Source organism: Leopardus geoffroyi, chromosome B2, assembly GCF_018350155.1.
Source record: "Leopardus geoffroyi isolate Oge1 chromosome B2, O.geoffroyi_Oge1_pat1.0, whole genome shotgun sequence".
NCBI classification, from domain to species: domain Eukaryota; kingdom Metazoa; phylum Chordata; class Mammalia; order Carnivora; family Felidae; genus Leopardus; species Leopardus geoffroyi.
The window spans coordinates 10,985,060-10,997,240 of NC_059332.1; the positions used below are offsets into that span (position 1 = coordinate 10,985,060).

The 12,181-nt window shown below is 43.7% G+C and overlaps 1 protein-coding gene across 5 annotated transcripts in view; it reads right to left on the bottom strand.

Annotated features, from left to right (window-relative positions):
* The window catches only part of RNF144B (ring finger protein 144B), a 181,082-nt gene that overhangs the window by 54,284 nt on the left and 114,617 nt on the right, over nucleotides 1-12,181 (bottom strand). The window lies entirely within an intron of this gene.

Here is a 12,181-nt window from a genome sequence, read left to right on the forward strand (position 1 = left end):
CTTAAAAGAGGAAGCCCTGATTCAACAGTGAGATGTGTTCTTTGCACATCTCAGATTAGAGAAGGTAAAAAATTTGAAAATACCCAGAGCGTCAAAGAAGGGGGCTTTCCTACCCATCTGGTGGGGGCTGTTGACACAACAGTTTGGGAAGGCAATGTGGCAATACGTATTAGCTTAGAATACACATGCCTTTTTATTAGGTAATTCCACTCCTAGGATTTTTTCCTTAATAGGTACAGCTAGACGTTTATAAAAGTACAAACATTTTTATTTATAACAGCAAACACTGGCCATTAGGAAGGGCCTCGTTAAATAAATTTTGACACAGTCATCCCACAGGACACTATATAACACTTAAAAACAAAGGTGGGTCTATATGTCGTTACGTAGAAGCATGTCCACAATAGGGGGCGCCTGGGTGGCTCAGTGGGTTAAGCATCCAACTCTTGATTTTGGATCAGGTCATGATCTCATGGACTGTGAGATCCAGCCCCGTGTGGGGTGCTGTGCTGACAGCATAGAGCCTGCTTGGGATTCTGTCCCCCTCTCTGTCCCTCCCCTGCTCGCACGCATGCACTCTCTTAAAATAAACTTAACAAAAAAAAAAGAGAGAGAGGGTATGGAAAAATGGGGTGAGAAGAAAAACAGAAACTGAGGTTTCACCATATTTCTAATTACATTCTCTACTCCATCAGCGTACAAGGGATTGGTCACCAAAACCTTTGCGTTTTAGTTGAAGTCAAAGTCTGGGACCAAAAGCCCTTCTGGATGGACAGAAGTGAGAAATCAGCCATGTGCCCGCTCCTTCTGACTCGTCCCTTGGGGCCTTCATTTGCCTGTTGACTTCCTATTTCTACAAAGACATAAACAGAGGAACTAAAACCCTATACATCCCACCCTGAAATTACTGCAAACTTTGCAGAACTCGTCACATTAACCGGAGTAGCTCTCTGTTTCCGGCAAGGTCAATGTCCCTGCCCTGAGTACCTTAGGGACTTGGCAATCGGGTAAATGATTTGCTTGGGAGGGAGGGTTGAGTCGACTTCAAAATGTGAATGCACAAACCCCAAAATTTGTTACACTAGTAAACAAGGGATTACTGTATATCTACTTCATGATCTTTAAAGTAGGGATATTTTTTAATGACTGATTTGGGTCATCATTTTATGGATGAAATGCCTTGCACTGAATGAGGTGGGTAAGGGGAACCTGGGTGGCTCAGTCGGTTGAGTGTCTGACTTCAGCTCAGGTCATGATCTCATGGCTCATGGGTTCGAGCCCCACATTGGGCTCTGTGCTGACAGCTCGGAGCCTGGAGCCTGCTTCAGATTCTGTGTCGTCCTCTCTCTCTTCCCCTCCCCCACTCATACTCTGTCTCTCTTCTCAAAAAATGAACGTGAAAAAAAATTTTCTTTGAAAAGATAAGGTGGGTGAGTGCATGCTACTTTACTATGACAACACTGATCATTGGTGATGCCTTTCTTCTTGGGCTTCTGTCCTCAGTGGACTCTGAATCTGGATGGAGGGATAAAATGGATCTCGGTCAGATGGCTGGAAAGTAAGGCAATGCGGAGATTTGTATGAAATCTATTCAATTCGATTTTAATACTGAATGCCCTCAGGAAAGAGATGCTCGTTTTACACTAGGGTAGCCAATGCCACCCGGGTAAGAACCATGTTTGAGTTTTTCACCAATAAATGCCCCCAATCTAGTATTCTCTTGTCATAATAAGTGTTTGTTGACTTGTAACTGCCCTGACCAGGCAACGAGACTGCATTAGGAATTAAAGGAAGAAGGGACGAAGATTCTGGAAAGAAAAGACATGAAGGTGTGCAATACCTCATGTGAGAGGCACAGAAGAAGGTGGTCTGAATGGATGTTGTGCGACAGAACTTGTGACAGCCCCAAGGAAGATGATTCAAACAGGAGCACATGAAGGAATAAGAGGAGTGGCATTTTGACAGCAACATTTTAAGAAATCTGACATTAGTATCCAAATGCATAGGAAGGAGAAACTGGGACACGAAAATAACTTTCATACTCCAGACCTCAAAACGGCAGTCTACCATAGTCAATGCAGCATGTGTGGAGGAGGGGGGTGTTCTCTGAGCTCCAACCAGCCTTTTTCCTTCACCCTACCCGTTTGCTCCCTTTCAGACCATTATCCACTCTGTTCCAGAGCCACCTTCCCTACCCCACTCCCAGACAAAGCCTTTTGTGGCTCCATAATGCTCTGTAACAAGGTATACAAGACCCTCCCCGTCCAGTCTCTGCTCGCCTCTCCAACCTCATGCCCAAGCACCCCATGCCTCCCACAGTACTTTCCAGGGCTTTCTGTCAGTTCAGTGCCTCAGTATGCCCCACTTTCTTGGCTCCGTGCCTTCATACATGGCTGCGTCTCCTCCCTATGGTACTCTTCCTATCCCAGCCCCACTAATACTGCCATCAAGCAACCCCCTAGTCCTCTCTTGGTCTCAGCCATACAGGAAACCCTCCTCACCCCCCCAGGTCTAGTTTCAGTGGCTTCCCTGATGCTCCCATAGCACACCGTACTCCCCCATGCGAGCCAGACTAATCATGGGGGATGCACACGGCACCCATGTGTCTATGCCCACAGCACCGTGGCTGGCACGTGCCAGTGTCAAATGGAAGAATAGCATCAGATCAAGATGGGAACAGACTTGGGGGAAATTGGAATAAAGGTGTAACAACAAAAGAACAAACATAAACTTGGGTGACTCAGTGGATGTAAGGGTAACTTTTCTCATTGTGCTCCCACTTTGCCTGCTCTCTCTGGTGGTGATTTGCATGTTTGGCCAGCCTATTGCATTCCAATATGTGGTTTGAAAAATTAAACTTTGGCAAGGTATGCTCTGGGAAAAAAAAAAAAGAGAGAGAGAGAGAGTCTCCATAACATACCAACACAGACTGCCAACATACCATCTTTTTATAACCTTCTTTGTGAAAAAGAAATCAAATCTTGTTCCAGATTCTAGTACCGCCCCCCTATCCTGATACCATATGCTTTCCTAAGAGAATATGGAAGAGCCTGAAGTACTTGTTCAACCTATGATCAAAGGCAAGAATGTTGTGCAAATGAATCTTGTTCCAAAGCCTGTGTCAACAAAAAGGGGTGGAGGGAGAGGAATGAAGTACTATTTATTAATATTCCCACAACGGATGGAGCACTGTGGGACTTTTTAATGAGTAATCTTATCCTAAACAGTAAGATAAGCCTCATTCGAACATTACAGAGCTGGTGAGTAGAATGCAAATTAGATTTCAACAGAACCAGCACTAATAGGTAGAATTTATATAGAAATAGGCTTCGGGGTGCCAGGGTGGCTCAGTCAGTTAAGCGTCCGACTTCAGCTCAGGCCATGATCTCACGGTTCATGGGTTTGAGCCCCATGTCGGGCTCTGTGCCGGCAGCTTGGAGCCTGGAGCCTGCATTGGATTCTGTGTCTCCCTCTCTCTCTGTCCCACCCAGCTCACACTCTGTCTCTGTCTCTCTCAGGAATGAATAAACATTAAAAAAAAAAAAATTTTTTTTTAAAGAAATAGGCTTCAAATGGATGTAGAAGAAAAAACAGCTTAGGGTTTAAAATTCCATAAGTGAATAGTCACTGTTATCCTGGAGGTTTTCAAGCAAAATCTTGATCAGACTAAAATTTTGATGATCAGACTATGTAGAGAGCTACATACACGCTAGCTACATTATGGGCACTGGTCTAAATGCTTTACCCAGATTATCTACTGCAATCTCCTCTATAACTTTAGGTGATTTATTATTATCCCTATGTTATATAAAAGAAAACAGAGCCTTAGACTACCCAAAGACATGAGTGGCTACCACCTGCTGGTCCAAGGCCCTATTACCTCTGGTCTGGATTATTATATTTGTCTTGTAATTAGTTTCTCTGCTTTCATCCTTGCTCCTGTAGTTAATTCTCTATGCAGTAGCCAGGGTGACTGTGATGGTTAATCTTATGTGTCAACTTGACCAGGCCAAGGGGTGCCCAAATATTTGGGCAACATTACTTCTAGGTGCATCTATCAGGGTGTTTCCAGATGAGATTGGTTTTTGAATCGGTAGACCGAGGAAAGCAGACTGCCTCCTGATGTGAGTGGGTCTCGTCCAAAAAGCTGAGGGCCTGAACAGAACCACAAGGCAGAGGAAGGGAGAATTCATTCTCTCTGCCTGACCACATGAGCTAACACACTGATCTTCTGCCCTCAGGAAGGAACTTACACCAGGGGTTCTCCTCATTCTCACGCCTTCAGACTCAGACTTGAACATCAGGTCTCCTGCAGCTAGTCTCCAGCTTGTAAGCAGCAAATCATGAGACTTCACCTCCATAATTGCACAAGCAAATTTCTTATAATAAATCTCTCTCTATACACACACACACACACACACACACACACAATCTCATACTGAAGATATGTACGTCTATCTCCTATTGGATTTGTTTCTCTGGATAACCCTTATTAACATAGCGATTTTTTTTTTAATTTTTTTAATGTTTATTCATTAAAAAAATTTTTTTTTAAGTTTATTTATTATTGAGAGCCAGAGAGACACAGAGCATGAGCATGGGAGGGGCAGAGAGAGGGGGAGACACAGAATCCGAAGCAGGCTCCAGGCTCTGAGCTGTCAGCACAAAGCCCAATGTGGGGCTCAAACTCATGAACCGTGAGATTATGACCTGAGCCAAAGTCAGACACTTAACCAACTGAACCACCCAGGCGCCCCACAGTGATCCATTTAAAACATGATTAAATCACGTTAACTTTGTGGGTTAAAATCCTCCGAAGGCTCCTGTTCTCACATGAGACTGAGGCCATAATTACGATAGTCTGCAGGGTCCTCCAGACAGACCCCACTACCTCTCCGACTTCATCTCCTACAGTCCCCCCTGCTAGACAGACAGACACACACACACACACACACACACACACACACACACACACACACACACCTCCTTCCTGTACCTGAACACCAAACACAACCCCAGTTTCAGACTGCCACACTGCTCCTCTCTGCCCCAAACTCTCTTCTGCCTAATATGTATACAGCCGGTTCCCCAGGCCCTCCATGTCTCTGCCTAGATAATACCTTGTTGGTGAGATTTCCCCGACCATCCAATGCGTAGTAGGAACCCCTCTCCTGCACCACTCGCTATCCCCTTGCCCTGCTTTAACTCAGAGCATCTATCATCATACCAACAAGTACCTGCTTGTCAGTATCTGTGCCCCACACTAAAATCTGAGCTATCTAAACACTAGGCCTTGATCCAATTGCTCACGACCATATCTTGACCGTCAGAACGATCCGTGGCACAATAAATATTTTTGTGTCCGTTGAATCAATGGAGCCCAAGCAACCAGATTTGAGACCCAGTCTCAGATGTGAAACCATCCTGGCATCCAGAAAGGAGCTACGACAGAGATGCTCAGCCCAAAGAGTGTGGTTTCCTTTTGCTGCTCTTCAGTCTTGCTACATCTCACCACTTGCCTTGAGTAAGTGAGTGGTGAGCACTAGGCATGGATGAGATCATGGGTCCAGAAAGCCAACTCCTTCTTGAGTCATTCTGACTCGGTTTCTCACGCTCTTACAATTTGCTCCTGTTTCTCCGATGCTATCTGGCCTGCAGCAGCTCACTCCACGGTAGGAAAATAGAGTATCGAATTTGCATTTCAAATCAGTGACTTGACTAACACAAAGTCAAAGTCATTATCCTCAGAACCCTTTTAAGTTTCAGCAGTGAGAATATTGAAGTCATTTACAAATAAACGATGTCAGATGAAGTCACTGAAAACCTGGCACAGATAATTTCACTTTACCCCAAAGTAAAGTGAAGGGAAAGCCGAAGACTAACCTTGTCAACTGAAATGTTTTAGTAGCAGAAACCAACGGAATCAGAGAAGGCCTTAAATTGGCAGAATTTACTTCTGTGCATTTAATAGTACTACAAGATGGGAAGGCAGAGAACTGGAGAATTTTAGTGCTTCAGGCCACGACTAGAGGAGGGGACAAAAAAAATGTTTGTGACATTGCTGGCGTACGATGCCTTGTTATTTCCTGCAGCTCCAGAGAATTCTCAATAGAAAATGCTTAAAATGATACTAGTCTATACATATCAAGCCAACAAGTTATTCTATTACTATATTCCTATTGGGGGTAATCAGCTTTTAAATAAATGGTAGCCTGAGATACTGGGCCATCTGATCTCTTACATCCATCAGAGATGTGCGTATCTGTTCACTGTTATGGGGTTTTTTGAAGGTTTTATTTTGACTATCTTAATTTTAATTCCAGTATAGTTGACAGTACCATATTAGCTTCAGGTGTACAATACAGTGATTCAACACTTCCATACACAACTCAGGGCTCATCACGATACGTGTGCTCTTAATCCCCGCATCACCTGTTTCACCCATCCCCCACCCACCTCCCCTCTGGTAACCACCAGTTTGTTCTCTGTAGTCAAGAGTCTGTTTTTTGGGGGTTTTTTTGGTTTGCTTTTTTTTTCGTTTGTTCATTTGTTGTTTCTTAAATTCTACACATATGTAAAATCATGTGGTATTTGTCTTTCTCTGACCAACGTATTTTGCTTATCAGGATACTCTCTAGATCCATCCATGTTGTTGCAAATAGCAAGATTTCATTCTATTTTATAGCTGAATAATATTCCTCGTGTATATACACCACATCGTTTATCCATTCATCTATTGAGGGACACCTGAACTGCTTCCATAGCTTGGCTATTATACATAATGCTGCAATAAACATGGGGTGCACATATCCTTTCAAATTAGTGTTTTCATATTCTTTGGGGAGATACCTCATCTATTCACTTTTAAAGTTGTGCTGGTTTTCCTCGAAGTCCTACTTCTCGCTCTTCAAACGAAGCCCCGAGCCATTAGCCAATCTTTGGACAAATCCAACAGAGAAATCTCTCTCTCTACCCTAATTGCCAGTCTGTGGGTGTCTCAGAATAGTAGTAAGGTTGAAATCACCTATAAAACCATCTTCTTATAAAAGGCTAAAGAGGAAGCTGGTCTAGTTTTTACAGGATTTCCTTTCTCTAAAACATTACTGAAAAACAGAACAGCTCAGCACACAGTAGAACTTATTAGGAAAGAAAGGACTAAAACAGCCCCAACTTAAAAGAGACTCAGCACTTGACTGGAGTTCTCACTCAATGCTTCCTACCACTCTCTGAGATAGGGATGATCATCCCCTACCTCCCTCCACCCCACAGGAGAGGAAAGGAAGGTTCAGAGAAGCCGAAGATCTTGCCTAAAGTCACACACGTTGATGGGAAAGCCTGAACCTGAGCCTGGTCTTCCTACCTCCAAATCTGCACTCGTGTTTAAATTTTTTTTTTTTTAATTTTTAATGTTTATTTATTCTTGAAAGAGAGAGGGGGGAGGGGGGGAAGGGGCAGAGAGAACTGGAGACACTGAATCCAAAGCAGGCTCCAGGCTCTGAGCTGTCAGCACAGAGTCCAACGCAGGGCTCAAACCCACAAACCATGAGATCATGACCTGAGCCAAAGTCGGACGCTCAACTGACTGAGCCACCAGACACCCCCAAATCTGCACTCTTAACCACCATGCTGCACTGGAAAGGGAAAATGGAGGTGGTAGTCGAAAAATGTCATTCCTTCTGAAATCCTAATGTAGTTATCAGTTAGAATCCAGGCACAAACACCCGCAGGTTCTCTGCTTCATTTGGAAGCTACCAACCCATGCGGGTGCACATGTGTGCACGGGTACATGCACGCACACACACACACACGCACACATGCGCCAGCGCACGCACGCACTGCAAATCTTTCCAAACTGTAAATGTCTCCAAGGCCATATGTGGGCTTTTCTTAAAGGTCACTCAACAGGCCCCAAGGAAAAGAAGGGCTTGGTCTAAAAAGTTTTATATTTCCTCTCACTTTTTTAAACATTGGAAAATCCATTTGGCTCAGAGAAATGAATAGTAAAAGGAGTTCTAACTACTTAGAGCCAACAAAATGTAATGGAAAAAAGTTAAGAATATGGCTGGACGTTATTTTCTTTTTGCTCAGCACATCCTGTCTTTAATCTGAAAGGTAAATAGGCCATGCCCAACATACCGACTCTTTTCAGGTGAAATTATCTAGGTTATAAAAACAAGCAACAACTGTGTCTCCATTATGCTTTAATTCGTGGCTGACAGAAATAGCTTCCAGAATAAATCAGAGAGGCAAAAATTGCTCACAGGGGAGCAAACCCACAAATTTTCCCTCCTTTGATAATGGACTTTTGTGAATTTTTTTTCTTCCACTTGAATTATAACTGTGTGGTATCATTATCTGGAGGAGTATGTTGCAAATGCCAGAAAAGGAAATTTTGAATTTTCATGTTTGAGTTATTTAAATCCACAGGAGAGAGAAAGAGAGAGTTTTTGCATATCATTAGTTAGTAGACGAACATCCCTGGGATATTTAACCTTCAAGTACAAGAGCAAGTAATTTTGCAACACCTCTCTCCATAACCCCACAATATCAACTTCTTGACTCAACAATGCATGTAATGGTCTGTGAGTTCAGCCATGCTAATGAGAGCTAGGCCCATCTCTGTCCTATATATTTAGCCTTCCTTGCTCCTTGCTTTATGCCACACTTTCTTCTGTATATTACAGCTGAGCAAAGAGTCTAACAGAAACTGTCATCAGAAATAGAACACGTTAAGTTTCCTTCAACAAGAAACGAGCTATACTCATGGATTATTTGAAGCAAAGTCCATCACATTCCTTTCTCTGGATGTCATTTAAATCAAGAATTACCTACAGGGAATAATTTGAAGCAATGTTCTCCAGAGCCGGGGTTGTGGGGAAGTGAATGGGTAGTCCCTAAAAAGGTGGGGTGGTCAAATGGAAATGCTTCCTCAGGAGAAGTTAAACATGGTCCCCTTGCTTTTCTTTTAACCACAAGATTTCACAGAGCCTCTAGAATGCATGATGATCCTTCCGAGAAAGGAATGGAGAACATACCAGTTTCTGAGCTAATCGGACCACGGGACAGTTTAGTCAAGGATCACCTCTGTTTCACAGCACTCGAGGTCCACAGAACGCACGTGGATTGGGGGCACCTATCGGAAGGCCCGATCTCCCTAAAGATAGGGAATGACCTGGCTCACATCCAATGGTCAGGTCAGACACCCCACATCTATCCACACTGCTCTCCCAGAGCACACTGATCTTGGGAACAGAAAGAATTTAAGCTCACAGCAACGTGGTCAGGGATACTTCTTAGGGAAAACAGGAATGTCCTTATACATTCTTAAGGACAGAATGTATAAAAAGCTTTATTAAATTATGAAAGTATACCAGTATAGTACCGCACCCAGCAGGGGGACCATTCCATTTGACCCCTCTCATAATGAGGAAGGGAGGGAGAAGGATCTTAGCAAAACCATCTCAAAGACATGGTATGCGCAAGAAGTCTTTCCCAGCCAATACTTAGAAGATGTCATGCAATCATATTTAAAGTCAGAAATTAGTAGTATATGGCTGATTAAAATGTGTCACATATTTCTCTGCAGCCTTGAAAACACAAAACACATCTGATACCTTTACTATTAACATTGAATATCTATACTGGAGTGCAAATTAAAATGTGCGGGATTGGACACATTTTTTAATAGTTTTTTAAAAGTTCCAGTGTCAGAGGGATATAAAAACTACCAAGCCATTTGACTTTCTGGCTTGGAGTACTCCCCAACAATGAGGAAGTCTGATCATAGATGACAGAATACTCTCATTGTCCTAACTCCTACCCTCAAATTGCCAAAGAGGAACCGAGAAGCCGTTGTGTTGTTTTTAACTGGGAACTGAGATCTTGTGCACCAATCCTTGTGACAGTGTGCACTCCTTGTCATATGAGGTACCACCTCTGCCTGTGGACCCTCTACCCAGCGCTGACAAACACAAACTTGAATCCTGAACTATTAGGTCTCATGGCAAAACCTGAACTCCGCATCCTGCTTTTCAAACATCAGTAACCCCCAGACAAAAATTTCCTTCCTGCCTTTAACCAAACGCTGCTTCTGACTCCTTTGTTTCAAAGATTAGCAAGGGTCCAAAAATTATGTGAGAAGGTCAGAAAGAATCCTTCCAGAAGCACAGCATTCAGCAGCAAAGCAAGACCAAAGGAAACCGAAGCCGCCCCTCAACAACAAGGTCACTTCCTTAAGCAACACACGCTGATAACATGAGGAAGGACCAAGCACAGACGTCACTGAGCGAGGCGTCCTCTTCACAGCCTGCTACACCTGCAACAGCCCCCACCTGCACTCCACCCTCCTGGCCCTGCTTTGCCTTTTCTCTAAGCCCTGTTGCCCAATCCTCTGTAACTCACCCAGTTATTATGTTTATTGTTTATTATGCAACTGCCTTTGATAGAATATAAGCCCCTAAAAGCGAGGACCTCTGCTGGCTTTGTTTCTCAACCTGATAAATCCCAGTGGCTGGCACAGATCCTGGGACACTCGTCATCTTTGGATCCCAGAGTTCAAAACTTAAGGAAAGGATTATAGTCACTTTCCTTTTTTATTTATTTTTTTTCATTTTCTATAGGGGAGAGGGGGGGAGAGAGGGGGGGGGGGGGGGGGGAGGGAGGGAGGGAGGGAGGGAGGGGGGAGGTGGGGAGGGGGGAGAGGGAGAATCCTAAGCAGGCTCCAGGCTCAGCACAGAGCCTGACATGGGGCTGGATCCCACCACCCTGGGATAATGACCTGAGCCAAAATCAAGAGTCAGACGCTCAACCAACTGAGCCACCCGGCTATCCCTAGTCACTTTCCTTTTTACCCAAAAATCATCCCAAGGCTTCTCCCTACCCTAATCCTCAATCAAAAAAAGTTTTTTAATCAATATAAATGAGCTTGAGAACATGACATTTTGATGAAATTAACAAGAAAGAGCAAAATTTATTTCACCTTAAATTGTTAATCTATTTTTTTTAAAAAGTATGCTTAGTAAATACACCTCTTTATAAATGACTCTACATCCTTAATGATTCCTCTGTCCTTGCTTCCCTTGATTTAAGCACTGGTCACTATACCTGACCTATTCAATTTCCTTCTCTAGTCAGGGCATGAAACCTAGATTTGTCTGGTGATTATTACACTTTTTGTCTAATAAATAATAACAGTCTGCCCAGACGAGGCCCTACCAAAGCACAGATAAAAGGTAAATATTATAACTTGGACATCAGGCCTCTGCCATGCTGAGATGCCAGTCTGCATCCCACGTGACTTTTAATTCATCCTCGGTTTAAGAGAGTAGTTGACTCATGGGGTGCCTGGGTGGCTCAGTCGGATGAGCTTCCGACTTCGGCTCAGGTCATGATCCCATGGTCCGTGAGTTTGAGCCCTGCGTCAGGCTCTGTGCTGACAGCTCAGATCCTAGAGCCTGCTTCGGATTCTGTGTCTCCTTCTCTCTCTGCCCCTCCCCTGTTCATGCTCTGTCTCTGTCTCAAAAATAAATAAACATTAAAAAAAATTTTTTTTAAGAGTAGTTGATTCAAATACATACAGGAGACAGGAAGGTAATATAAACAGAGGAAAGATCGTCTCTTTGGGGCCTACAAATACAGGCCTGGATGGAGTAGCTAGATCTTACCACTTTTTCATTTTTTCATGAAATTTCCCAATTGGGGATCCAAATAAAAATGTGTTGAGCCCAGACGTGACCCATGAGCGTCAATTTGCAACTCTTGTTTAAAGCCTCAGCTCAGAGATCACTGCCACCAGGATGCCCCCTCCCATCCCCAAGCAGGTGAGACAGTCTGCTGGTATACTACATCTAGCTACCCCTGACTTTGCCAAACTTGGACTCATTGAAGGAACTGTCCATCTTCCCTATGGGACAACATCCAGCAGAGTGCCTGGCACACGGTAGGAGCTCAAAAGATATTTGAATAAATGAAAATCTGAATAGGACCACTGGGTTCACACTTGCAGTAGCCACCTTGAATTCAACAGTCTGTTTCCTATCTTCACACCTTAATCAACCAGCCTCCAGGGAAATGCGCCATCAAGGTCACGACCATTGACACCAAGTGTCACACTAAAAGAGGAAGGCCCACTCCTGGAGATCTATCTACATACTCTCTTTATTATGAGGAATAAGTACCATTC